Source organism: Lagenorhynchus albirostris, chromosome 10 (assembly GCF_949774975.1).
Source record: "Lagenorhynchus albirostris chromosome 10, mLagAlb1.1, whole genome shotgun sequence".
In the NCBI taxonomy this organism is placed as follows: Eukaryota; Metazoa; Chordata; class Mammalia; order Artiodactyla; family Delphinidae; genus Lagenorhynchus; species Lagenorhynchus albirostris.
In genome coordinates, this window is record NC_083104.1 from 2,044,192 (window position 1) to 2,069,968 (window position 25,777).

The following is a 25,777-nucleotide window of genomic DNA, read 5'->3' on the forward strand; positions in this document are numbered from 1 at the left end:
CGAATCGCCGTCTGACACACTAACTACATTCTTACTTTACCGCTTTGACTGTCTTTTATTCCCTGCGGTGGATGATGTTCACATACAGTAGGTGCTCAGACAATTGTTGCGTGAATGGGCTTCTACAGTTCAACTCTGCCCACCCCCCTCACATCCGCTCCCGGTGCGAACTGCTTGGTACTTGGCTAACTTCCAGGGATCTGACTAGCGTGAAAGGTCGGCGCGGCAACGTCAACTTGCTCTTGAAATCTGTGGGTATTTATCGAGCACCTACTGGATGCGCCGCCTGGCGCTGGGGGAGGGAAAGGACGCGAAGGAGAGACGGACGTCGCCCAGGGTTACCTCCACGGACCTGGGAAGACACCCCGAGGCCAAGGTGAGGACTTGCGCGACACCGAGACGGAGTCCCCTGGCCCGAGGGGAGGAGTCCAGGTGAGCCGGGGCGCGGGCGGTGCCCAAGGTGCTGGGGGGCGTGGACCGCAACGCGCCGGGACCCCGGACGCACAGGCGCCCGCCTCTGCAGTCCTGCTTTGCAGAAGCTGGGGCCCGGGGGCCGCGGGGCAGGGGGGGCGGGGGTCTTGCGCCAACGTGAAATTGTCAAGAGCCGGAAAGATGTGCAAAATCTTTAACCAGTAACCCCACCCCTTCCTTATCCGGAGGAAATCATCCAAAGGAAGAAAATCAAGTTGCTCACTGCAGCAGTTTGGAGCAAGATAATTGGAAACACCCTAAATGCCCAGCAGTAAAGGGATGATTAAGGGGATTGTGGTGCATCCATCGGATGAAACATTCCACACCCTTCTAAAGGGATATTTCTGAGGACTTGGGAGGCAGTGTCCAAACTTCTTAAACAAAATGAGACTTTAAAGGGGAAAAGCAGGGTGTAAAAGTGTTCATAATTAAGGTGAAATAAGTATGCCTCATGGTTAAAAGCCAGAAAAGAACCCCAGAGTTTTTCGTTGTTGTGTTAAGACCGTGAAGTACAGATAAAGTGTGTTGAGATAAATATCCTTTTATATTATGATATTAATTCTATAGAACTATATACCAAGGGCAATTTTTATAATACCTCATTTTTATAATGAGAATTGTGGGTTGTGAGTCCAGTTTTCTGTATAAGCTAATACGTAACTGTAGGGTTTTTATTATTTTTAAACTGTAATATACATTCTTTTTTAAAAAAATATTTGCAAGGTTCATCCATATTACAGCATGTATCAGTACTTCATTCCTTTTTTAAAAAAAATTTTAGTTATTATTTATTTATTTTGGAACCGGGGCCCCCTGCCCTGGGAGTGTGGAGTCTTACCCACTGGACCACCAGGGAAGTCCCTTTAATATACATTCTTCATGATAATTGCTGAGTCCTTTTTAGAAACACAGGATACTGAAAGTACAGGAGAAATTAGGGAATCTGAATAAGATTAGTAGGTTGTACCAATATCAATAACCTGCTTGTGGTATTTTTTTTGTTAACATTACTCGTTTTGAAAAATTGAGATATAATCCACATATCTTAAAATTCACCCTTTATAAGTGTACACTTCAGTAGTTCTTAGTATATTCAAACAGTTGAGCGTGCATCACCACTACTTCCAGAACATTCTCATTACCCCAAAGAAATCTGTCTCCATTACTAGTCATTCACCATCCCTCACTCTCCGCCCCAGCCATTGATCTACTTTCTGTCTCTGTGGATTTGCCTGTTCTGGGTATTTCATGTAAATAGAGTCATACAATGTGGCCTTTTGTGTGTCTGCTTCTTTCACTTAGCATAGTGTTTTCAAGGTTCATGTCACAGCATCAATCAGTATTTCATTCTCTTTTATTGCTGAATTATATTGCATTTATGAATATATATATATATATACACACACATATTTTGTTCATTTAACATTCATCAGTTAATGGACACTTGGGCTGTTTCCACTTTTTGACTCTTGTGAATAATGCTGCTGTGAATACTTGTGTACAAGCTTTTGTGTGACACATGTTTTCATTTCTCTGGAGCATATAAGAGTAGAAATGCTGGTCATATGATAACTCTGTTTAACTTTTTGCAAAACTGCCTGGTTTCCAAAGCATCTGCCCCACTTTATTTTCCCACTAGCAGTGTATTAAAGTTTCCAATTTCTCCACATCCTCAGTAACATTTATTGACTTTTTGATTATAGCCATTCTAGTGGGCTTCTTATTGCAGTGGCTTCTCTTGCTGCGGAGCACGGGCTGTAGGCGTGTGGGCTTCAGTAGTCGCGATGTGTGGGCTCAGTAGTTGTGGCTCTCGGGCTGTAGAGCGCAGGCTCACTAGTTGTGGTGCACGGGCTTAGTTGCTCTGCATGTGGGATCTTCCTGGACCAGGGCTTGAACCCGTGTCCCCTGCATTGTCAGGCGGATTCTTAACCATTGCGCCACCAGGGAAGACCCACAAGTATCTTTTTGAATTAGAGTTTTCGTCTTTTCCTGATATACCCCTCAGGAGGGGTATTGCTGGATCATATGGTAGTTCTATTTTTAGTTTTTTTTTTTTTAAAGGAACCTGCATACTGTTCTCTATAGTGGCTGCACCAATTTACATTCCCACCCACACTGTAGGAGAGTTCCTTTTTCTCCACATCCTCTGCAGCATTTATTATTTGTAAACTTTTTGATGATGGCCATTCTGACTGGTGTGAGGTGATACCTCACTGTGGTTTTGATTTGCATTTCTCTAACGATTAGCAATGTTGAACATCTTTTCATGTGCCTGTTGGCCATCTGGGTATCTTCTTTGTAGAAATGTCTATGTAGGTCTTCTGCCCATATTTTGATTGAGTTGTTTGGTTTTTGTATGTTGAGCTGTATCGAACAGCACAGTTTTATGTTATCTTCCAAAGATTTTAAATTTGCCTTTCACATTTAAGTTCTGACTTCATCATAATTTTTTTTGTGTGTGTGGTGTGAGGTAAGGAGTCAATTTCATTTTTTTTCCATTTGGATAATCAATTGCCTAACACATTTTATTGAATAATCCTTTCTTTCCACACTGATTTGCAAGGCCATTTTTGCCCCCTATCAAACTTCCATTTATATGCTGTTTGTATGTTATCTATCAAGGGCCATCTCTGTGGGTCTGTTTCTGGGCTTCCTATTCTGTATCATTGTCAGTCTGTCTATCCCTGTGTCAATTCCGTACTGCGTTAATCATCATAGTCAGGATAAGCATTGACGTTAGTATCTAGGAAGGCGAGTCCTTCCATCTTATTCTCAGAGCATGTCTTGCCTCTGCTTGTTCCATAGACAAACCATGGGATTTTAATTAGAATTGAATTAAATCAGGCTTTTCTGGTGGCGCAGTGGTTAAGAATCCACCTGCCAATGCAGGGGACACGGGTTCGAGCCCTGGTCTGGGAAGATCCCACGTGCTGTGGAACAACTAAGCCCATGCGCCACAGCTACTGAGCCCGCGAGCCACAACTACTGAGCCCGCATGCCACAACTACTGAAGCCTGTGCGCCTTGAGCCCGTGCTCCACAGCAAGAGAAGCCGCTGCAATGAGAAGCCCACACACTGCAACGAGGAGTAGCCCCCCCCTCACCGCAACTAGAGAAAGCCCGCGCACAGCAACGAAGACCCAACACAGCCAAAAATAAATAAAATGAAAAATAAATAAATTAAAAAAATAAAGGTAACCTTGGTACTTGCATTTCCCCCAGTGTCTCTGACAGGTGCCAGGTACTGTGTTTATGGGCTGCACAAGCTCTCTAATTTAATTCTCACAGTCTCCATTTTCCAAGTTCACTGAAGCTGACAGAATTTGATGATTTGACAAAAGTTGCCCGGGGGAGGCAGCGGAAGAGCCAAAGTTTGAACCCAAGTCTGTCTGACTACAAGTTTTTTTTTTTAAAGATGTATTTATTATTTTTAAATTTTATTTATTTTTGGCTGCATCGGGTCTTAGTTGTGGTGCGTGGGGTTCTCTCTAGTTGTGACGTGCGGGTTTTCTCCTCTCTAGTTGTGGCGTGCAGGCTTCAGGGCGCGTGGGCTCTGTAGTTGTGGTGCAGGGGTTCCAGAACGCGTGGGCTCTGTAGTTTGTGGCACGCAGGCTCTCTCGTTGAGGCACCCGAGCTCAGTAGTTGTGGCGCATGGGCTTAGTTGCCCTGCGGCACGTGGGATCTTAGTTCCCTGACCAGGGATCAACCCTGTGTCTCCTGCATTGCAAGGTGGATTCTTTACCACTGGACCACTAGGGAAGTCCCCACGCCTCTAGCTTTAATGCACCAAAGCGTCTTCCTCTCAGGCATTTAGCTGTTTCCAGTTTCTCCACGGGTAAACGACATTGTGATAAACATCTCTGGTATACATTTTGCCCCTGTTTCCAGAAAGTTCATGTCAGTTTTACTTCCCCAGCTAGTTCTAGTGTCAGCATTTACCAATCAGTGCCCCCGTTGAACAACCAGCAAAAGAAACTGACATTTCCACAGCCGCTTCTTTGCGCCACATGGGACGCTAACTCATTCTCTTACGTTATCTCATTTGATCGTCACAACAACACCAGGAAACTGAAGCTCAGAGAGGTACATTCATTTGCTCAAGATCACACAGCAAGCTAGGGACACAAAGCAGCCAGAGGGTTAACAACTTCTTAAAAGCTTCCAGGACTTCCCTGGTGGTCCGATGGTTAAGACTCCGTGCTTCCACTGCGGGGGGCATGGGTTCAATCCCTGGTCAGGGAACTAAGATCCTGCATGCTGTGAGGTGCGGTCCTCCCCCCCAAAAAAGTAGAAAAGCTTCCAGAGGATTCCCCTCACACTGGGAATAAAATCCAGACTCCTCCCCGTGGCCTGTGAGGCCCTAACACCCTGCATCCTGCCTCACTCTCCTGCCATGGTCCCCTCCAGCCTCTCTGGGATTCTTCTTGTTCCTCCAGCTCTCTGTGACCCTGCCCTGTGGGCAAGGCCTCTGCCCAGCCAGTCCCCTACAGCTTTTATGTGCCTGTTGCTCTCCTGCTGTGGTCAGCTGAAAGGCCACCTGCTCAGAGAGGCGTTCCTGACTTCTGTGGCTAAAGTACCACCCCTTCTCTTTTCCACGGTCTTGTTTTACTTTCTTCATGGCAGTTTATCACTGTCCGAATTGATCATTTGTTGGCCTGTCGTATTAGTCAAGATTCTCCAAAAAGACAGAAATAATGGGATGTGTATGTTTGTGTGTGTGTATATATAGAGGCAGAGAGACAGAGAGGTTGAGATTTGCTGTAAGGAATTGGCTCATGCAGTTATGGGAGTGGGCAGGTCCCGAGACCTGCAGGGTGAGTCAGCAGACTCACCCCAGGAGAGCCAATGATTAAGTTGTGGTCCGAGTCCAAAGGGCTGAAGAGTAGGAGAGCTGAGTAGTGGTTTCTGTCTGAGGACTGGCAGGCTTCAGACTCAGGAAGAGCTGATGTTTCAGTTTGAGTCCAAAGGCAGGAAAAAAGCTGATATCTTAGTTTGAAAGGCCGTTAGGCAGGTTTAGTTCCCTCTCATTCAGTTTTTTTGTTTGTTTGTTTTACTCAGGCCCTCAGCTGTTTGGGTGAGGCCCACCCACGTCGGGGAGGGCAGTTGGCTTTACTCAGTGTAGTGGTTTAAACGTAATCTCATCCAAAAACACCCTCACAGAAACACCCAGGGTAATGTTTGACCAGATATCTGGGTGCCCCGTGGCCCAGTCAAGTTGACACATAAAGTTAACCATCACACTTGTTTACTGTCATCTCTCCACCTTCAGCTGCTAAGGCAGCTCCTTGTCTGGCATATTCCTGACATGTGGCACATAATAAGTGGTCAGTAAATAGCAGTGGGATGAATGAATGACAGAGCCCAGACTCCAGCCCTGCTCTGAGCGATCCCACGTTTATTCGTTTTCTGCAATGAGACATTCCTTCATGTTGATCACTGCTGGTTGACTGAGGAGAAAAACATAACATCTGCAGTCAAATCAGTGTCCGCACGCAAATGCATGGTGTTCTTTTTGTGTGATGAAAGAGCCCTGGCCTGGGAGTGTCAGGCAGCTCAGCTTCTTGTGGCTTCTCGGTTCCCAAGCAACAAAATTAACACCCATCCTGCTCTTCTTTGGCTGTGTGGCTGTAAGCCTGAGAGGCCTGCCACAAAGCTTCAAGGTTCCCCAGAGACAGTTTTCCTGTCGCTGCAAAGTAGGAGGAGAAGCAGTCCTCTGCAGGCTCTCACCCTCCAGGAGGGGTGGCAGGGCCGGATCGTTTATTAGTGACTCACCAGGAGCTGGTGACAGTAAATAGAAAGGGTTGAGCACATCTCCACCCGCCAGCAGACTGGAGGACAGTGACAGAATAGCGACAGCTCGATAAACCAACAGGGAGTGCCTGTGATGAGCCCTCCGAGCCCTACACCCACCCCACGGGGCCCACCAGCCTTGGGTTGTACGTGGTTCTGCGGATTTTGTAGTCAGAAAGGCCCCGGAGCAAGTCTGCCTTTGCATGAACAGCTAAAAGACGCACGCACGGTATCGTGGCGTGTACACAAGTCACACTGTGTGACTAAGGCGGGGACACATTTCATGTGCAGGGACCTGGTACTGGCATTCCCCTGGAGGGTGACCCTGGTGCAGCTTGTAAAGGGCCCGTGACTTGGCAACCCCCAGCAAGTTCAGCCCTGGGGCGACATGCATGTCGTTAATAGTACGGAACAGGACACTTCAAATGGCTAAGATGGTAAATTTTATGCTACGTGCTTTTCACCACAATAAAAAATAAAAAACCATCCATTTCTTATCTCACAGTTTGTGCGGCTAGGAATCTGGGCCCAGCTCAGCCGGGTCCTCTGCTTCAGGCTCTCTCACGAGGCTGCACAGGGGCTGGGGTCTCATCTGAAGGCTGGGGAAAGGTCTTCCAAAATTGCATGACTGTTGGCAGGATTCAGTTCCTTGTGTGCCACTGGCCCGAGGGCCTCTGTCGTTCAATGGCTTGGGCCAGACGCTGCCCTCGGCCCCTTGCCATGCGGTCCTCTCCACATGTCGGCTCACTTCCTTAGAGTGTGCAAACCAGGAGGGCAATAGAGCGAGTCTACTAGTGAGATGGAAGTCAGAATTTTTTGTAATCTAACTACAGATGTGACATCACATCACTTTTGTCATGTCCTACTTGGTAGAATCAAGTAATCAGGTCCAGCCCACCTTCAGAGAGGGCTTTGCACAGGGTTTGCACAGCGGCTCACCCGGCAGACCTCCGTACCTCTGTCAATGGTACCACCCCGTTGCCTCACCCAGAGACCGAGATCCATCCTCAACACCTTCCTTCCCCCGTCTCCACATCCAGTCCATCCGCATGCTTCTCTGTCTCTCCAGCAAATGCATCCAGAGTTCCTGCTTATGGACCAGGATGTGTTCCCAGCTTCTGGATCAGCAATAACCTGGACAGGCAGGCTCCCTGCCCTCCTCGTGCCCGCAGGCTTGTTGAGGCAATAGTTTTAAACTTGTTTCCTTAGTTGTAAAGTTAATTTAAAATGGAATTGGGTAAATGAGGACCAAGTGAACTAACATGAAGTAATATGCTTCAAGCAGTGTCTGCCACACAGTATATGCTCAACAAGTCCTAGCTGTGATTGTCGGAGAAAGTGAGAAAAGTTGTAAGTGAGAACAAAAGAGGAGGCTGTAGGAGAGGACAGCGTGGCCTCCTCTCCCTGGGTGGGCAGGGAAAGCTTCTCTGTGGAGCCACATTTTGCACGAAGCCAGAGGGATGAGAAGGAAGTAGCCAGGCAGGCATCCCGGGACGGAGCAGGTGGTGCAGAGGCAAAGAGGGCGCCAGTCTGGACTTTGGTGGTGGAGGTGGAGAGAGAGAAAAGAAGGCCCTTGCAGATCGATTTCAGAAGTAGACGTGATATGATTTGCTGGGGTGGGTGAAGCAAGGGGAAGGAAGGGACCAGAGGATGCTGTGTTTCTCACTCTAATTATCCTGTGTCACCTACCACAGTGCTGAAGCCGGGACGCCACCGGTTTGGGGAAGTGGGGGGATTCCCAGTGGAGAGGCCCAACAGCCATTTCCCTTGGTGGCTTGAATCCACCCAGCCTCTCTCTCCCCACTGCCACCCCCGGTCCACGCGCCAGCCTGTCTCTCTGGGCTTCTGCAGTCGCCTCCGCCCTGGTTCCCTCCTGGTCCTCCCTCACTTTGCAGCTGCAGTGGCCTCACCTACACGAACCTTCTCCAGTCACTCCCTGGCTAGCAAATTGTTGCTTAGTCGAAGAGTTCAACAGATGCCTATTGGCGTATGGATTTATGAGTCGTTGGAGTCAGGAGGGGCCTCAGCCGTCCCTATTTCAGCTCCTCAGTCAGGTGGCCTTCCTGCTTCCACATTCCTCACCCCCTGCTCCGTCCTTGCCAGAGGCAGTACATGGTGTGTGGTGACGGGGTCCAGGCCTTTGGAGTCTAGTGGAACCTGCATCCAGTTCAGTTAAGTTACTTAAGTTCTGGGGACCCTAGACATTTTGTCTCTGGGAAGAGCAAAGTTTCCTGTTTAATTAGCGTGTTGGGGGTCTCCAGGACCACCCTCAGCTTCAGTGATTTGCTAGGAGGACTCATACAACTCAGAAAAAATGTTAAACTTGTGGTTACAGTTCATTATAGCAGAAGAATAGAGATTAAAATCAGCAAAGGAGGGACTTTGGAAGTGGTGCCATAGTGGTTAAGAATCCGCCTGTCAATGCAGGGGACACGGGTTCGAGCCCTGGTCCAGGAAGATTCCATGTGCGGCAGAGCAACTAAGCCTGTGCACCGCAACTACTGAGCCCCCCCCCGGTCCACACGCCAGCCTGTCTCTCTGGGCTTCTGCAGTCGCCCTGTTTCACTCCTGGTCCTCCCTCACTCTGCAGCTAGAGTGGCCTCACCCACACGAACCCACTCTGGTCACTCCCTGGCTAGCGAGTGGTCACTTAGTCGAAGAGTTCAGTAGATGCCTGTTGACGTATGGAGCAAGCCTAGAGCCCATGCTCCGCAGCAAGAGAAGCCGCTGCAGCAAGAAGCCTGTGCACTGCAATGAAAAGTAACCCCCACTCGCCGCAAGTAGAGAAAGCCCGCGCGCAGCGACGAAGACCCAATGCAGCCAGGAATAAATAAATAAATTAATTAATTTGTAAAATCAGCAAAGGAAAAAATGTACAGAGCAGGGTCCAGGTGTGACCAAGTGAGAGCGTCTGGCTGTCCTCACCCAGAGGAGACCTGCAGACAGCACTTAGTTTTCCCAGCGACCATGTGTGACAATGTGCACAAAATGTGGCCAACCAGGGAAGCTCATCTGAGCCTCAGAGTTCGGGGATTTTTTGGAGGGCCAGTCTCGTAGGCAGGGAGCAACCCCATGACTGACCACAGGTATTCGGTCTCTACTACCAACCCCCCAACCACGTCGAACTAAAACAGTGTGGCCCAAGGTCCCAGGCAAATAAAAATAAGCATTCACCATAAATCGCATTGTTAGCATTAGCTGTCTGGCGTGGCCCCAGACTGCAGGTGCACAAAGGCACTCTTACCAGGCGGGATATTCCAAGAGTCTATAGGTTAGCTCCCAGGAGCCAGTCAAGGGCAGTGCTTTCCATGGAATGTGCGGGGTTTGGGCTACCCAAGCCTGCTGAGTTATCCCTTTACTGCATACTTGATCTGAATACTTACCATGTGTACCAGCCAGGGTCCAGCCAGGAAAACTGAAACCACTGTAGGTATTTCGAACTGACAGAATTTAATACAAGGAGTTGGTCTCCCAGGTGATTGAAGAGCTGGGAAGCCATGCAGGAGGCAGGGAACCCGGAAACCAGCAGCAGCAACGGGGAGACCTCTGCTGCCCCAGGACAAGGGGTGGTGTTGCCTGAGCCCAGAGGCTGACTCAGGTGTGGGGCTGCCTGCTGGGCACTGGGGCACAGAGGGAGAGCTGTGGGCAGGTGCCAGCACGACAGAGGAGGGTCAGCTCCCACCCCGCCCCCTGCCAGGGAGAAGGGGGGAAGACCCCTGGATCCTCCCTCCTCCTCCCTGCCCAGCCCCACTGGTATCTCCCATTGGCTGGACCCAGCTGTGAGCAAGGCGGGGGTTCCCCAGGAAATGACTCAGACACCGTTTACTTAGGGCCTGTTCTAAGGTGCCTGACAATGTGCCAGCCATGGCCACCCACCCCACCCCACCCCACTCCACGTGGCCCTGCCGAGAACTGCCCTGCAAGCGGATATCGCCTCTGCATTACACGGATGAGGACGTTTAGGGACTCAGATAAAGAAAAACAAGTCTGTGAGGGGGACGGAGCCTGAGGGGTGCAGGAACGGAGATAGGGCTGCAGAGAAGGCACAGGGGGCTTCTGCAAAAACCTTCCAGGCCAGGAAGCCTCCCCTGTGGCACCCCCCCGAGCTGGCAGAGGTGGACGAGCGAGGTGCCCCTCCAGCACATTCCATACTCAGTTAACACAGCCAGGAATTTCCTCCTGCCTGAGCCTCATGTCCTTCCTCAGTCCAACTGTCCCCACCCAGGGGACACCTTCACAAGCTCTGTGACCAAGGACAAGCCGGGAAACGGCCCTACTGACACCTCTGGGATGACCTTAAAGATCACGGAGAAAATGACTGGCACCCTCTCCATCACACACACAAGTAGCACAGAGACTAGCTTGGAGAGAAGTTCAATAAACTTCTGAGTGAACTATTGACTCTAATTTGTGTGGGTTGCCGGGCAAAGTGCGAAAGACAAAGGGAACTATGTTGCAGCTCTTTGCCTTGGGCTCTGGGTCATAGACTCACACATGACCATTCATAATGGAAGGTAAGCTGGTGTTTCAGCTATTTACTGCTGAAGTAAGCAAGTCAAACTTATTTTTAAAGTGATTTCATATTTCTCCTGGCTCTGCCCTCTGGGCTGGGCTCAGCTGGGTGGTTCTTCCGCCCTACCTGGTATCTCCTGTGGTGGAAGGTGAGTGAAGAGAGCGTCTTCTCTCACATTTCTAGGGCTTCAGCTGGAATGGCTGGAAAAGGGGGCTGGCTGGGCTCACTTGTCCCTCTGTGTGGTCTCTTCTCTTCATCATGGTAGCTGGACCTCTTTACAGAGTAACTCAAGACCTTAAGAGACAGTGTCCCAAGAGGACAGACCCCAGCATTCAAGTACTTACCAAGGCTCTGTGCCCAGCACACTTGCTACCGTACCATTGGCCAAAGCAAGTCACATGGCCAATCCCGGAATTTACACTTGAGGGACCACAAAGGGGCTGATGTTCATTGGAGACCACTGATGTACTGAACCACCACAACCAGGAAGAGTACTGCATACAGGAGTAAATAAACTGCCATGGATCACCCAGGAGGAAGCTATCCATTCGGCTATGAAGATGCCATGAAGGATTTCACTCGTTCATTCATTTAACAAGTATTTCTTGAATGTGCAGATGCTGGGGATTCAGTTTGGACACATTAGGTGAGCTCTTGCTTCTGTGGGGTATCAAGTAACCTATACACAGATAAGACAATTTCAGATGATGACAAGTGCTGTAAAGAAAATAAAATAGCCCGATAGGACAGAGAGTGAGCAGGGGTTGAGGGGTGGATGCTTTAGCTATGGGGGTCAGGAGAGGCCTTCCTTGCAGCAGGTAGCTTAGCTGAGACTTAGATGATGAGGGGGAGCCAGGCTTGTGGAGATCTGGGTCAGAATGTTCTAGGAGGAGGGAACCAAGGGCAAAGGAAGGAGCAGGAATACACCTTGACTAAGACTCAACTTGACGTGTTTCTTCTTGACAGAAGAAAGGCCAGGGTGGCTGGAGTATAAAAGAGGGGAGGGAAGGTCAGAGGGCGCAGGCCAGGCCTTGCTGAGCCTCTGGGTGCAGCCCAGAAGTATTGCTTGAGTGTCAGGAGCTGCGACCTGTAGTTCCTTGCCCATAGGCCTGTCCCTTTCCTATGCTCCTCTGCATTTCCAGAAGCATTCTAAGAAGCTCGCTAGATCTGGGAACTGCCAGAAGGTCAGGGGAGCTCAGAAGGAAGCTAAAAAAGTATCCTAGCATTTGAGGGCTAGCATCCCTGTGCTGGAAGTGGAGAGGCCGTGCAAAAGCTCCTGCCACCACCGTCTTACACACAGACATGCTGCCTTGACACAGATTCCGGGTCCCTGTTGCCCATTTCTAATTATAACCAACATTTGTTTTCACATATATCATCCCACGTAATCCTCACGTCCAGCTAGAGAGAGACGGTCCAAGGAAGTAAACATTTGAGCAACTTTTGTGCTAAATCTTGTGCTAAGCCATTCTGCACATGATCTCAGTTTACCTTCCCCACAAGCCTGTGCAGGCTTTACGACTATCTCCATCTCACTGTGGAGGATATAGGCTCAGAGTCACACAAGAAAGAGCAGCGCTGCAATTCCAACCTGAGTCCTTTGATGCCGAGTCACAGGCTCCACCCCCTGCAGCTCTTGCTGTCTCCTAGCAGGGCCTGCCCTGGGCAGGTGTCCAGGTTGCGCATTCTCCAAGAGCTCCATCTCCATACAAGGACCTTCGTGAAAAGAAGGATTAAAAAAAAAATGTATTTTGTTTTATCGTATTACCCTGAATTTGTCTTCCTTTATCAAACCAGTGCACCTGTGGTATACCATGATCAGATATATAGTGAGAGACTATTACACAATATGTGTAAAAATTTCCCTGCGTATTTACTGTACTTTTTCAAATAAACAATTGGAGCTATTGCTTTAAAGCAAGCTGCATGGCACAGCCAAAAACAAAAAGCAAAAAAATAAAATAAACTTATCCTTTTTCCTGACTTTAAAATATATCTATACATTCCAAAAAGGAAATATATGTATCTCCAGCCATATATATGTATATATAATTCTGTAGTCATCTTTAGGATAGCACTATTACAAATGCAAATGTGTTGAAAGTGTTAATTATCTAAATATTTAAAATATATCACGATTTTGAATACCAATTTGATATTTCTTCATATTCTAAAACCAAATTAGAAGTGGCTGGAGCCTCTCAACCCGAGAGGCCCCCTGATCCAGCTGATTTGAACCATATCAAGTCTTGGATTGAGTTTGTTTTTAAAACTGCAGGGAAAGTGACCTGCTTGGGTCATGTTCAATCTGCAGTCCGTGTTTAGACATGGCACAAACATCCTCCGCGAGCTTGGTGGAGATTGCCAGGGAAGTCCCGGGCCTCCTTCCTGGAACATCAGCTTCAGACCTGCTCCGGTGTCCCCTCCATGTGTCGGACCCAGCACCCCCCCTGCCCAGGGCGGGGCTGGAACCGGGGGTGAATCACCCTCACTGAAGCTGGAGCCGGATCACATCTCCACATGGTCTCTGATTTGCTTTCCAAAGGTCAGCAGCTTGAGGTAATGTGTTTCAGGGACGACCCGATCAGCTAGAATTTAAAACAGAGACTTTCTATAATTGGAAAAAGAACATAGAGCCTCTGGCAACTGGGAAAACACAAATTAAAAGTTTTTCCCTCTACTCTTTTTTTTAATTAATTAATTTTTATTGAAGTATAGTTGATATACAGCTATACAGGTATACAGCAAAGTGATTCAGTTATACATACATATATATCTATTTTTTCAGCTTCTCCGTTATAGGTTATTACAAAATATTGAGTAGAGTTCACTGTACTATACAGAAGGTCTTTGTTGGTTATCTAATGTATATATAGTAGTGTGTATATGTTAATCCCAAACTCCTAATTTATCCCTCTCCCAGCTTTCCCTTTTGGTAGCAAAAATTTGTTTTCTATGTCTGTGGGTCTATTTCTGCTTTGTATATAAGTTCCTTTGTATTATTATTTTTTAGGTTCCACAAATAGGTGATATCATATGCTATTTGTCTTTCTCTGTCTGCTTACTTCACTTAGTGTATGATCATCTCTAGGTCCATCCACGTTGCTGCGAATGGCTTCCCCCCTACTCTTGATTTGTATTTTTTGCAGTATAACAGTAAAGGAAATAGAAATTAGAAACCTCAACCATCCAAGCCTTCTTCTTTCTAGTCCTTGTCCGTATAGGGGTTTGGGTTGACAAAGCTGATAACATTTGTTTCTTCTTTTCTCCTAATGTCACTGATTCCAGAAAAGAGTACCTAGCTTCTCAGAGGGGAGGAGTTACTTTTTATCCTAAGATGCTGTAATATTACATAAAGTTTGGGGAAATGGAAAACAATTATTCATAAGCCTGCCATCTTTACTGAACCACTTCAGGTTTTGCATTTTCTATCTATACTTTGTTCACTGCGTCCATATTTTGCATATTTTACATAATAGAACTATTTTGGTTATTGCCCGGAAGCATTCACAGGTTTAAAAAAAAAGAATACCTACTCCTACACTCTACAAAACTCTAAAAACCTGTTTTGAGTTCTCCTTACCAGTCCTTATCCACATGCATATTTCATTTTTCCAGTTGTAATTGAAGCATGAATTCAATTTAATATTTTTATCCTATTTTATATTATAAAACATTTAATGATTCCTTATACTCGTCATCATTTTTTTCTGAAATTTTCTTTGACTTGAAAGAATTACAAAGGTAATTCATGCTTATTTTTTACAATTGAAATCATTCAAAATTTTGTGAAAGAAAAATTATGTCTACCCCACACCCTACTCTAATTCCATCCCCTGAAGTAATAAATAAATATTAACAGCCTGAAGTGCTCAATCCATATTTTTTCCTCTATCTTTCAGATATAAACGATATATCAAAAAATATACACTTTTTTTTTTACAAAAATGGAATACTATGCACATTTCTTGACACCTCACTTTTTTTTTTTAACCATAGCATGCATATTCCTCAAGGCCGACAGATACTAATTTAACTTATTCTTTGAAGTGGGTTTATAATATTTTACATTAAGGATCTATTGTAATATATTATATTTTCCTGATGATAAACATTCCTATCAGTTCCAGTTTTTTTGCCTCTAAAAACAGTACTGCAATAAAACATCCATCTACGTATATTCTTCTATACTGGTACGTTGGGACTTCCCTGGCGGTCCAGTGGTTAAGATGTCACCTCCCAGTGCAGGGGGTGCCGGTTCAATCCCTGGTTGGGGAGCTAAGATCCCACATGCCTTGCGGCCAAAAAATCAAAACATAAAACAGCAGCAATATTTTAACAAATTCAATAAAGACTTCAAAAAAAAAAAGATATACTGGTACTTTTATATCTGCGAGCCTGATTCTCCAAAATGGGATTTGCAAGGTCAGAAAACATATTTATTTGTATTTTTTAATTTTTTAATCAACTTTTTGCAGATACCATGTTCATGCAATAAAATGCTCCCCTTTTTTTTTTTTCGGTACGCGAGCCTCTCACTGCCGTGGCCTCTCCCGTTGCGGAGCACAGGCTCCGGACGCGCAGGCTCAACGGCCATGGCGCACGAGCCCAGCCACTCCGCAGCATGCGGGATCCTCTCGAACTGGGGCACGAACCCGTGTTCCCTGTATCGGCAGGCGGACTCTCAACCACTGCGCCACCAGGGGAACCTAAAATGCTCCCCTTTTCAGTGTATGAGTCAGTGAGTTTTGACAAGCGTATTCACCAGTATCACCACCAACACAACCCAGATACACAACTTTGTACCCCGCAAGGTCCTTGCACCTTCGCAGGAGAGCCTTTCCCCCACTGCCCATGCAGTTTCCCATTTCCTGGGACTTCATGTACCTGGGATCACTCAGTGTGTAGCTGCCCGGGTTTGGCTCTTTCACTTGGCCCTACAACCTGGACATTCATCCACCTCGTGGCTCATCTAGGAAGTTTCTTCCTTTATGCTGCCGAGTGTAATTTTGAGAGAACCGTTACTTTCCAAAGAGGTCATAGCTGGCCACATTCCTACCAGCAATGAACAGGAATGTCTTTTTCCCTGAATCTTTGCAAGCACTGGGTGTTCTCATTCTTTTCAGTTTTTGCCAATTCCACAGATGAAAATGAGTATCTCATTATTGCCTGAGTTTGCATTTCGCCGACTGCCGAGCTTGTGCTTCTTGGATTTCCTCTTTTATGAATTGTCTGTACAGATCATTTACCTATTTTTCTATTGGATTTTGATTTCTAGCAATTCTTTGTTTACTAAAGATGTTAACCTTTGTTGTAGATATTATCATTTTTTCTCTGATCTATCCTTTGTCTTCTAACTTTTTAAGTGTTTTTTTGGTCATAAAACTTAAAATTTTAAGTAGTCAAATATGAGAATCTTTGCTTTTATAGCTTCTGGGTTCCCTGATAAGCATAATGTCTATGTACTTTCGTGTTCTGTTTCTTCACTTAAGACGTAAGCATTTCTCATGCATTACAGTCCTCAAAATTATAATTGTTAGCTTCTGGGTTCCCTGATAAGCATAATGTCTATGTACTTTCGTGTTCTGTTTCTTCACTTAAGACGTAAGCATTTCTCATGCATTACAGTCCTCAAAATTATAATTGTTAATGGCTGCACAATATCGCATCCAGAGATAGCCCATAAGTTAATGGAAATTATTCTTCTCTTGGATACTCGATTTTTCACTTTTTAGTGAAACATCTTTGTGCACATGCCTTTTTCTAGTTATTAATTTAATTACTTTCAACAAATTCCCAAGAATAACGCCCTAGGTTTTGAATGTATTATGTGGGGTTTTTTTTTTGTTTTTTTTGGGGGGTTGCGCCATGCGGCTTGCAGGATCCTAGTTCCACAATCAGGGATTGAACCCAGGCCCTCGGCAGGGGAAGTGCAGAGTCCTAACCACTGGACTGCCAGGCATTACCCATTATGTCTTTTATAAAATATATCAGTAATCTAGAGAAATACTGGCACAGCATCATTAATGATTTCATATTTGAGTGTAAAACGGGGCTAATGATAGACCTAGAGGGTCAAGGGATGACACAGCAGCCCCATGTGTGCCTAGAACCCTCTGCTGTCTGGTTTGTGGTAGAAAAAAACCAGAAACGATGTTACCTGCTCTAGGCATCCCCATACCTCATTTAGGGGTCCCGTCTCTCCCCTCTCCCCGCTCCCACCTCCTCTTTACACCTGCGTAAACAAGCTCGGAGCTGAGTGGGTAGAGCCAGGACTGGATCCCAGCTCTGAACTGACTCCAAAGCCTGGTCCTCGGGCTGTGTCCGTGAATAAAGTAATGTTTGTAGAGCACAGATCTCCTTACAGTTTACAAAGGCCCTTTCACAGCCATTAACTACGGGATTCCCTCCCTGCTTTTCTCAGCCCAGTGAATACCTTCTCATTCTTCAAGACACAGGGGAAATATCTCCTCCTCCGAGCAGTCTTCCCTCATTCTCTCGGGATGGTCTTACCATTTACACACTGTATTTTAGTTTGTCCTTTACAGCAGTCCCTCTGACTACGCCCGGCTCCTCTGGCCCAGTGGGTCTCTCTGGAGGAGGGCAGGAAGTGCCTTTGCAGGTGGAGCCTCAGGAGGGGTCCAGCATGGTGAGATCAGCTTGGTGGCAGGATGGAGGTGGGCGATGGAGCTGGAAAGGCTGGCTGGGGCTGGGTCAGTGAGAACCTTGCTTGCCACACAACAGGCTGGACTCTGTCCCTGGGTCAGTATGGAGCCGGTGGAGGGGCTTAAATATGACTCCACTTGAGTGAGTGGTGGTTGTGTGCAGGCTGGTGACAGTGAGGGCCTAGCAGAGGCAGCTGGGCTGAAAGAAAAGGAAGGGTCTGGATTGCAGAGAAAACCTGGATTTTTTTTTTTAACATCTTTGTTGGAGTATAATTGCTTTACAATGGTGTCTTAGTTTCTGCTTTATAACAAAGTGAATCAGTTATACATATGTTCCCATATCTCTTCCCTCTTGCGTCTCCCTCCCTCCCACCCTCCCTATCCCACCCCTCTAGGTGGTCACAAAGCACCGAGCTGATCTCCCTGTGCTATGCGGCTGCTTCCCACTAGCTATTTTACGTTTGGTAGTGTATATATGTCCATGCCACTCTCTCACTTTGTCCCAGCTTACCCTTCCCCCCTCCCTGTATCCTCAAGTCTGTTCTCTAGTAGGTCTGGTCTTTATTCCCGTCTTGCCCCTCGGTTCGTCATGACCTTTTTTTTTCCTTAGATTCCATATATATGTGTTAGCATACAGTATTTGTTTTTCTCTTTCTGACTTACTTCACTCTGTATGACAGACTCTAGGTCCATCCACCTCACTACAAATAACTCAATTTCGTTTCTTTTTATAGCTGAGTAATATTCCATTGTATATATGTGCCACATTTTCTTTATCCATTCATCTGTTAGGTTGCTTCCATGTCCTGGCTATTGTAAATCGAGCTGCAGTGAACATTTTGGTACATGACTCTTTTTGAATTATGGTTTTCTCAGGGTATATGCCCAGTAGTGAGATTGCTGGGTCGTATGGTAGTTCTATTTTTAGTTTTTTAAGGAACCTCCATACTGTTCTCCATAGTGGCTGTATCAATTTACATTCTCACCAACGGTGCTAGAGAAAAACTGGATTTTGAAACAATAAGTCTTGGCCACTGTAGTGTCTGGGGCTATTCGGGAACGCCTAGATGGATTTCTCCCTTGAGAACTTTCCAGGCCAGCCAGGGTGGGCTGTATACATGCTTTGGGGGTGGACATGGCATCGAGCTAAGGGCTTGAGACTGGGTGCAGGCTCTGGGGCCGGTCTGCCTGGGGTGATACCTGACCTCTCTGTGTATGAGTGCCTTTCAGCATTAAAGTGAGAAGAGCATCTCGCTGTGCTGTTGGGAGGGGTAAGAGCTGAGGAAGGCAAAGTGCTTGACACACGGAGCACCCAATAAATATAAGATATCATGGGTATCAGAATATTACAAGTTAACCCAGGGAGGGGAGTGCTCCCGTTGGCCTCAAGTGACCATAAGAGTGAGTCAGAGAAGAGCCAGAGGGAGGGCAGGGCGCCTGCACCCCAGAGACACAGACGCAGAGAATCTAGGGGCTTCCTTGTCAGGGGTGCAGAGGAAAATGGGATTCCATGTGCACACCATAAACGCACAACTTATGAATCTTGTGTCTTCTCCTTGTGGCCAGCTCCCAAATATTTGTTAAATGAATGAATGCTTCCAAAATGTTTAAAACATATTTGCAATTTTTTTATTTAAAAAAATTTTTAATACAATTTTAAAGGTTACTTTGTATTTATAGTTATTACAAGATGTTGTACAATACGTCCTTGAGCCTATCTTACACCCAATAGTTTGTACCTCCCACTCCCCCATCCCTATGTTGCCCCTCCCCCCAGATTATGTTTTTGTGAAAAAATGCTTCATTAAAGAAACTTTAGATAATAGACCTTGTCAAAGCTATTTAGTGAATTGAGTTATAGTCGCACCACTTGCTCTAATAGAGTGGTGTGGTAACTTGGGCAGCCTTTTCAAATGACTTGTATTTATTGTAAAATTATTCAACCTAACAAAAATTGTCCAATATATTGATACAAGTATCTAATCTACCCAAGCATCCTATTGAACAACAGCACACATGGCAGATTTCTGTGAGGTAGGGTCAGAGGCCATACCTGGTACCATAACTTCTAGGTGGTATCATGTTAGGGTGGCCCCTCCTTGCAGCTGTCTAGGCCTTTGCTCACTGTGGGTTGGATCCAGAACAAGGGCTCCCCCACCGGAGGGAGGGCCAGAGCCTGCAGCCAGAGACTCCCCCCACTTCTAGAGTTGGAGTGTGGAGGACAGCATGCCGCCCTGCTGCGCTGGGTATAGATGCCACCATGCTCAGGGATCCTGAACTCCAGAGTGGGGCGTGGCCCTCTGATCTGATAGGCTCCATGCAAATGAGCAACCCCTGGCACGTTGGTCCTAGGGATGACAGGTGCACCTCTGGCCCTGCTGTAGGTCTTAGGAACATGCAAACAGCAACCCCCACGTATTGTGTTATGTTGACTCACCCTCGGATAGGGCAGTCCCCAGGGGCTGGTAATCGGTAAGACCCTGCACCATATTTCATAGACAGACCCACTCAACACACGTCAATCAAAAGGAGGAGAAGCATAATTTCTCATAATCCCACCACTGCATTTTGTAGAGGTTATGTGTGTGTTGTGTATGTATGTATATGTTGTTATGTCTTACATATGTGCACAGACACATATTTTGAAAAAATTAAAACAAAAAATTACAGCAATAAAAATGGGATAATACTGCACATATTGTTACATACCTGATTTTTTACTTAAGCAGAAATTAGTGGATATGTTTCTGGGCTTGTCACTTTTTAACTAGGTTTTCTTGAGCAAGTTACTTCACTCCCTATGTGTTAGTATTCTCATCTATAAATACAAGTATTTTATCACAGTGAGTTATAGTGTAAGGATTAAATGAGATAATATATATGCTTGATTGGAGTCCAGTAAATGTTAGTTACTATTATTAAGTGATTAAATATTCTTCTCCAAAAGTTTAAATGGCTATATAGCATTCCACTGTATTGATATACTGACATCTGTTAAGTAAATATATATCAATATAATACAATTATATTTACATGTAATTTATATTATATTTATTTATATATGTGATATATCTCTGGCATATGAATTGATATATTGATGTAATGGCATATGTATATACTGCCATATGTTTATATGTATGCTATTATATCAATACATATATGTATTATACATATAAAACCAATTCCTTAAGACATTTAGGTTGTTTCTTTTTCGGTATTATAAACAATTATCTTAGTCTTATCTGGGCTGCTATAACAAATTATCTGGCTGGCTTAAACAGCAGACATTTATTTCTCACAGTTCTGGAGGCTGGGAAGTCTAAGATCAAGGTGTTGGCAGAGCTGGTATCTAGTGAGGGTCCGCTTCCTGGTTTGCAGACAGCTGTCCCCTCATTGTATCCTCACATGGCAGAAAAGGAGCATGCTCGCTCTCTGACCTCTTCTTAGAAGGGCACTAATCCCCCTCATGAGGTATCCACCCTTATGAGCTAATTACCTTCCAAAGGTCCCACCTCCCAATACTATCACACTGAGGATTAGAGTTTCAATACAGATTTTGGGGGGACATAAACATTCAGTCTGTAACAACAATCCTTCAGTGAATATGCATATAACTAATAGTTGTACACATCACTGCATATTTCATTAGGATAAATACCCAGAAGTGAAATTGATGAATTAAATAAAATCTTATCTTAAATATTTTTCCAGTTGTTCCATATTTTATTTTTAAAACCAAAGTTAACTCATGCTGGAATGCTGTGGAATCAGGAAAAGCATGGTCAATTAATTTCACCCATTTCTGAACGCTTCACAGAGGGGAGTGGTACAGCGTCTATGATTGGGAGACTCATCTGTGTTGCGGTAGGAAGTTGTGCTGAGTTCTGAATCACCGCTGTATAGTATTCCACTGCCACACCTGTTTTACTGCCGCCTCTTAGTTGCTTCTACCTTCAATGATGCATTACTAATATCCAGATTCTACTCAACATCTTAGGGTTACATTTGTAGGCTAAGAGTAGAAAGAATAACTGCTATTTCCTCTGGAAGATTTCTTTTATGAAAATCCTAATATTGTAATGGACTGAAATTATTGCATAACTGAAATTATTGTGTAACAGCCTCAAAACTCTTAACTTGGACACATTAAATTTTTTTCATTTCTCTCTCAAGAAACCTTAAAGGCTGCCCCAGGTTCTCTGATGAGAAGAAAATCATCAATTGAAAATTTCAGGAAAACTGTCTCCTTTGAAGAAGGTTGCTTCTGGTACTTCCCTGGTGGTCCAGCAGCTAAGACTCCACGCTTCCAATGCAGTGGGCTCGGGTTCAATCCCTGCTCAGGGAACTAGAGCCCGCATGCCGCAACTAAGATCCGGCGCAGCCAAATTAAAAAAAGAAAAAGGGTTGCTTTTATCTTGCTGTACTCTGTGCCCAAGTTTATTCCCCAAACCCTGGAACTGAAAGCACTCTTGGAGATCCCAGTCCAACCCTCTCATTTTACAGAAGAGAAAGCAAGTCCAGAGAGGGGCAGTGGGTGGTCCACCATCACTCTATTAGCTGGTGGCAGAGGGGACCTGGAACCTCTGTCTTCGGATGTCAAGTCCTGTGGCCTTTCTCCTGGAGCACACACTGTGTCCTAAGCCATGACCTTGGCCAGCCCCTACCTTTGCTCTCTCTCCTTCCTCTCTGGGTCCTTAAGATTACTGAGCAGACAGCCCCTGTGCGAGCCCAGATGACTCAGAGTTGAGGCCTAGGAGGGGGCAGGGTGGGGCAGTAGGTGGTTCAGGATTGGCCAGTTACTCACTGGACTGGGTGAGACACTCAGACCGGGAATTGGAGAAGGCCCAGTTGAGCTGGGCCAGAAGGACTGGGTGTCGGCCAGGACCAGCTGAGGAGCCTGAAAAGGCAGAGAAGGGCCCTGCCCACCAGCCAGGATGCATGCACTTTGAGTTCTAAAAAGCTGTGGAGCCACTGAAGGTTTTTTGTTCATTTGACTTTGGTTATTTGTTTGTTTTGGTGGGGGAAAATATATATAACTCGCCATTTTCAAGTGTGCCATTCAGTGGCATTAATTACAGTGTTGTGCAGCCATCAGCACTATCTATTTCCAAAACGTTTCCATCACCCCAAACAGGAACTCTGTCCCTATGAAGTAATAGCTCCCCACTCCCCCTTGCTTCCAACCCTTGGTAACCTCTCGTCCACTTTGTGCCTCTATGAATTTTCTCACGATAGGTATTTCATGTAAGTGGAATCGTATAGTATTTGCCCTTCTGTGTCCAGCTTATTTCACTTACAAGTGTTTTAAAGATTTGCCCATGTTAAGAACTCAATTCCCCCATCCCCCCCACCTTTTTTTTTTTTTTTTTTTTTTTTTTGTGGTACGAGGGCCTCTCACTGTTGTGGCCTCTCCCATTGCGGGGCACAGGCTCCGGACCCGCAGGCTCAGCGGCCATGGCTCACGGGCCCAGCCGCTCCGTGGCACGTGGGATCTTCCCGGACCGGGGCACGAACCTGTGTCCCCTGCATCGGTAGGCGGACTCTCAACCACTGTGCCACCAGGGAAGCCTTGAGGCCATCTTTTAAATTTGGTCAAAACCAGTAAATACCATGCAATTTTACATATATACACATACATAAATATATATTTACACTCTTCATAATAATATAAATGTGCAGCATATATACTTACACATACAGACTATAACCACATTTTTTATGGTGATACAATGTAAGAAAGCAGTTGGATTTTTTTCTAGATGCACCAGCATTTATTGCTTTGACTTTTCAGTTTGATAAATTTACAATAGGAAGAGGTGATAAAATTATGGTACTTAGAAAATATTATATGAAAAAGTATATATAGTAAAATATTAAAGTACAAGAATAAATCATTAACCGCTTTATATGTTGCCGTTTTCTATAGACTAGAAATTTCCTTGCACCAGTTAATGCTCGCCTTTTATAAAGATTTGTATAATACAAACCACAGTTTATGTTAGTTGGCTTGTCCTAGATTAGGAGGGCCTGAAATATTTTGCTTATGGACTCTGCCAACTCATTTGTATCTGTTTCTCAGAAGCACAGTTCCAGGACACAGGCTGATTATCTCCGAGCCTGCCTGATAAAGTGAAATATCGAAAAGCAAGCAATGTTTATAGTTGCTCTGATTCAGCACAATTTAGATTCTCTTTTGGCAAAGAAAACTAAATAATGCTCTGCTGCTTCTCAGCCACGGTCAATAGAGAGGTTTGAGCTCCTTGTGCAAATGACCATCCTTGCAAAGGCAGCAGCCTCTGGAGACGGTGGTTACCCTGTCTTTAGGTCAGCTGCACACAGCACATTCATTTGCTAAATCAGGACTGATTTGTACTGTTGTAGTTTTAATTTGAAACAAAATGGAGAAATAAAAATTCAGATGGAGACTTAAAAAGAAAGGAAATTCTGCCAGTCACAAAAAGACAAATGCTGTATGATTCACTTGCATGAGGTCCCTAGAGCAGTCAAATCCATAGAGAAAGAAAGGAGGATGGGGGTGTGTGTGTGTCACGGGCTGGGGGAGGGGGAGGGGGGGTTAGTGTTCAGTGGGGACAGAGTGTCAGTTTGGGAAAATGAGCAAGTTGTGGAGCTGGATGGTGGCGATGGATGCACAACAGCATGAGTGTACTTAATGCCACTGAACTGTACACTTAAAATGGTTGAGAAGGTAAATTGTATGTTAAGTCTATTTCACCACAATAAAAAAATTCAGAAGGAGAGTCTACCGCCAGTCCGCGTGGCTTGGTACATTTAGGCCATGGCTTGTTAAACAGAAATCTGCTTAGTTTTCCTTTACTGAACACTGAGCCTTTTATTTTCAATTGTATAAATCAGTTTAAAACATAGAGAGGTGGAGATTTGGACTTTTTTTTTTTTAGATGATTAATCCTTCCAGATTAAAGTTATAGTCAGACTCAGCTCAGATGCTGCAGATTCAGTGATGTCAGTACTCAGGGCCATGACTCTGCCCTGTAACACGGCGTGGCCACGTGATGCCGGCCTACTCCCAGACCATGTGGGATTAAAATAGGGATGAGTAACAAAGAGAGATCTGGAAAGCACCCCCCCAGATACTTGGAGATTAAACAACACACTTCTAAATAACATGTGGGTTAAAGAAGAAATCTCAAAGAAACTTTTAAATATTGTGAATATACAAAGAACTCTTAAAACTCAACGATAAGAAAAGGAGCAGCTCAATTTAAAAATGAGGGCTTCCCTGGTGCAGTGGTTGAGAGTCCACCTGCCGTTGCAGGGGACATGGGTTTGTGCCCCGGTCCGGGAAGATCCCACATGCTGCGGAGCGGCTGGGCCCGTGAGCCATGGCCGCTGAGCCTGCGCGTCCGGAGCCTGTGATCCGCAACGGGAGAGGCCACAACAGTGAGAGGCCCGCGTACCGAAAAAAAAAAGAGCAAAACAGCTGAACAAGCACCTCACCAAAGAAGATGTAGAGATGGCAAGTATACATGTGAAGAGATGCTTACCGTCATACGTCATCAGGGAACTGCAGATTAAAAACGGTGATGAGATAATCACTACACGCCTGTCAGAGGGCCAAAAACCAAAGACTGACAACACTGGCGAGGACCTGGAGCATGAATTCTCACTCATTGCTGGTGGGAAGGCAAAATGGTACAGTCACTTTGTAAGACAGTTTGGCAGACTCGTACAAAACTAAACATACTCTTACTGTATGATCCAGCAATCATACTCCTTGGTATTTACCCAAAGGAGGTGAAAATTTATGTCAACAGAAAAACCTGCACACAAGCATTTATAGCAGATTTATTTACAATTGCCAAAACTTGGAAGCAACCAAGACATCCTTCAGTAAATGAATGGATACATAAACTGTGGTACATTCAGACAACGGAATATTATTTGGCAGTAAAAAGGAAGGAGCTATCAAACCATGAAAATCTGTGGAGAAAACGGAAATGCATATGACTAAGTGAAAGAAGCCCACCTGAAAAGGCTACAAACTTTATGATTCCAACTCTCGGACACGCTGGAAAAGGCAGAACCAGGGAGATAGTGAGATGAGTGGTGGCTGCCAGTATTTCTGGAGCAGGGATGTGGGAGCTCTGTACTCTCTACTCAATTTTGCTCTGAACCCAAAGCTGCCCTAAAAAAAAAGTCTGGAATTAGGTAATGGTTGCATGGCTTTGTGAAAGTACTGAAACCCAGTGAACTGTACACTATAAAAGGGTGACTTTTTTAAAAATTTTATTTTATTTATTTATATTTGGCTGCACTGGCTCTTCGTTGCTGTGCACAGGCTTTCTCTAGTTGTGGCGAGC

General features: G+C 45.4%; 1 protein-coding gene across 2 annotated transcripts in view; it reads left to right on the plus strand.

Annotated features, from left to right (window-relative positions):
• Positions 1 to 411: 411 nt before the first annotated feature.
• Positions 412 to 25,777, plus strand: part of CNBP (CCHC-type zinc finger nucleic acid binding protein) — a 49,955-nt gene continuing 24,589 nt past the window's right edge. Inside the window, exon 1 of one of the 2 annotated variants that reach the window (XM_060161029.1) lies at positions 412 to 432. The gene's annotated coding sequence lies outside the window, so the exon portion shown is untranslated. The remainder of the gene's footprint in view (positions 433 to 25,777) is intronic. The other variant, XM_060161024.1, reaches the window with a different exon arrangement.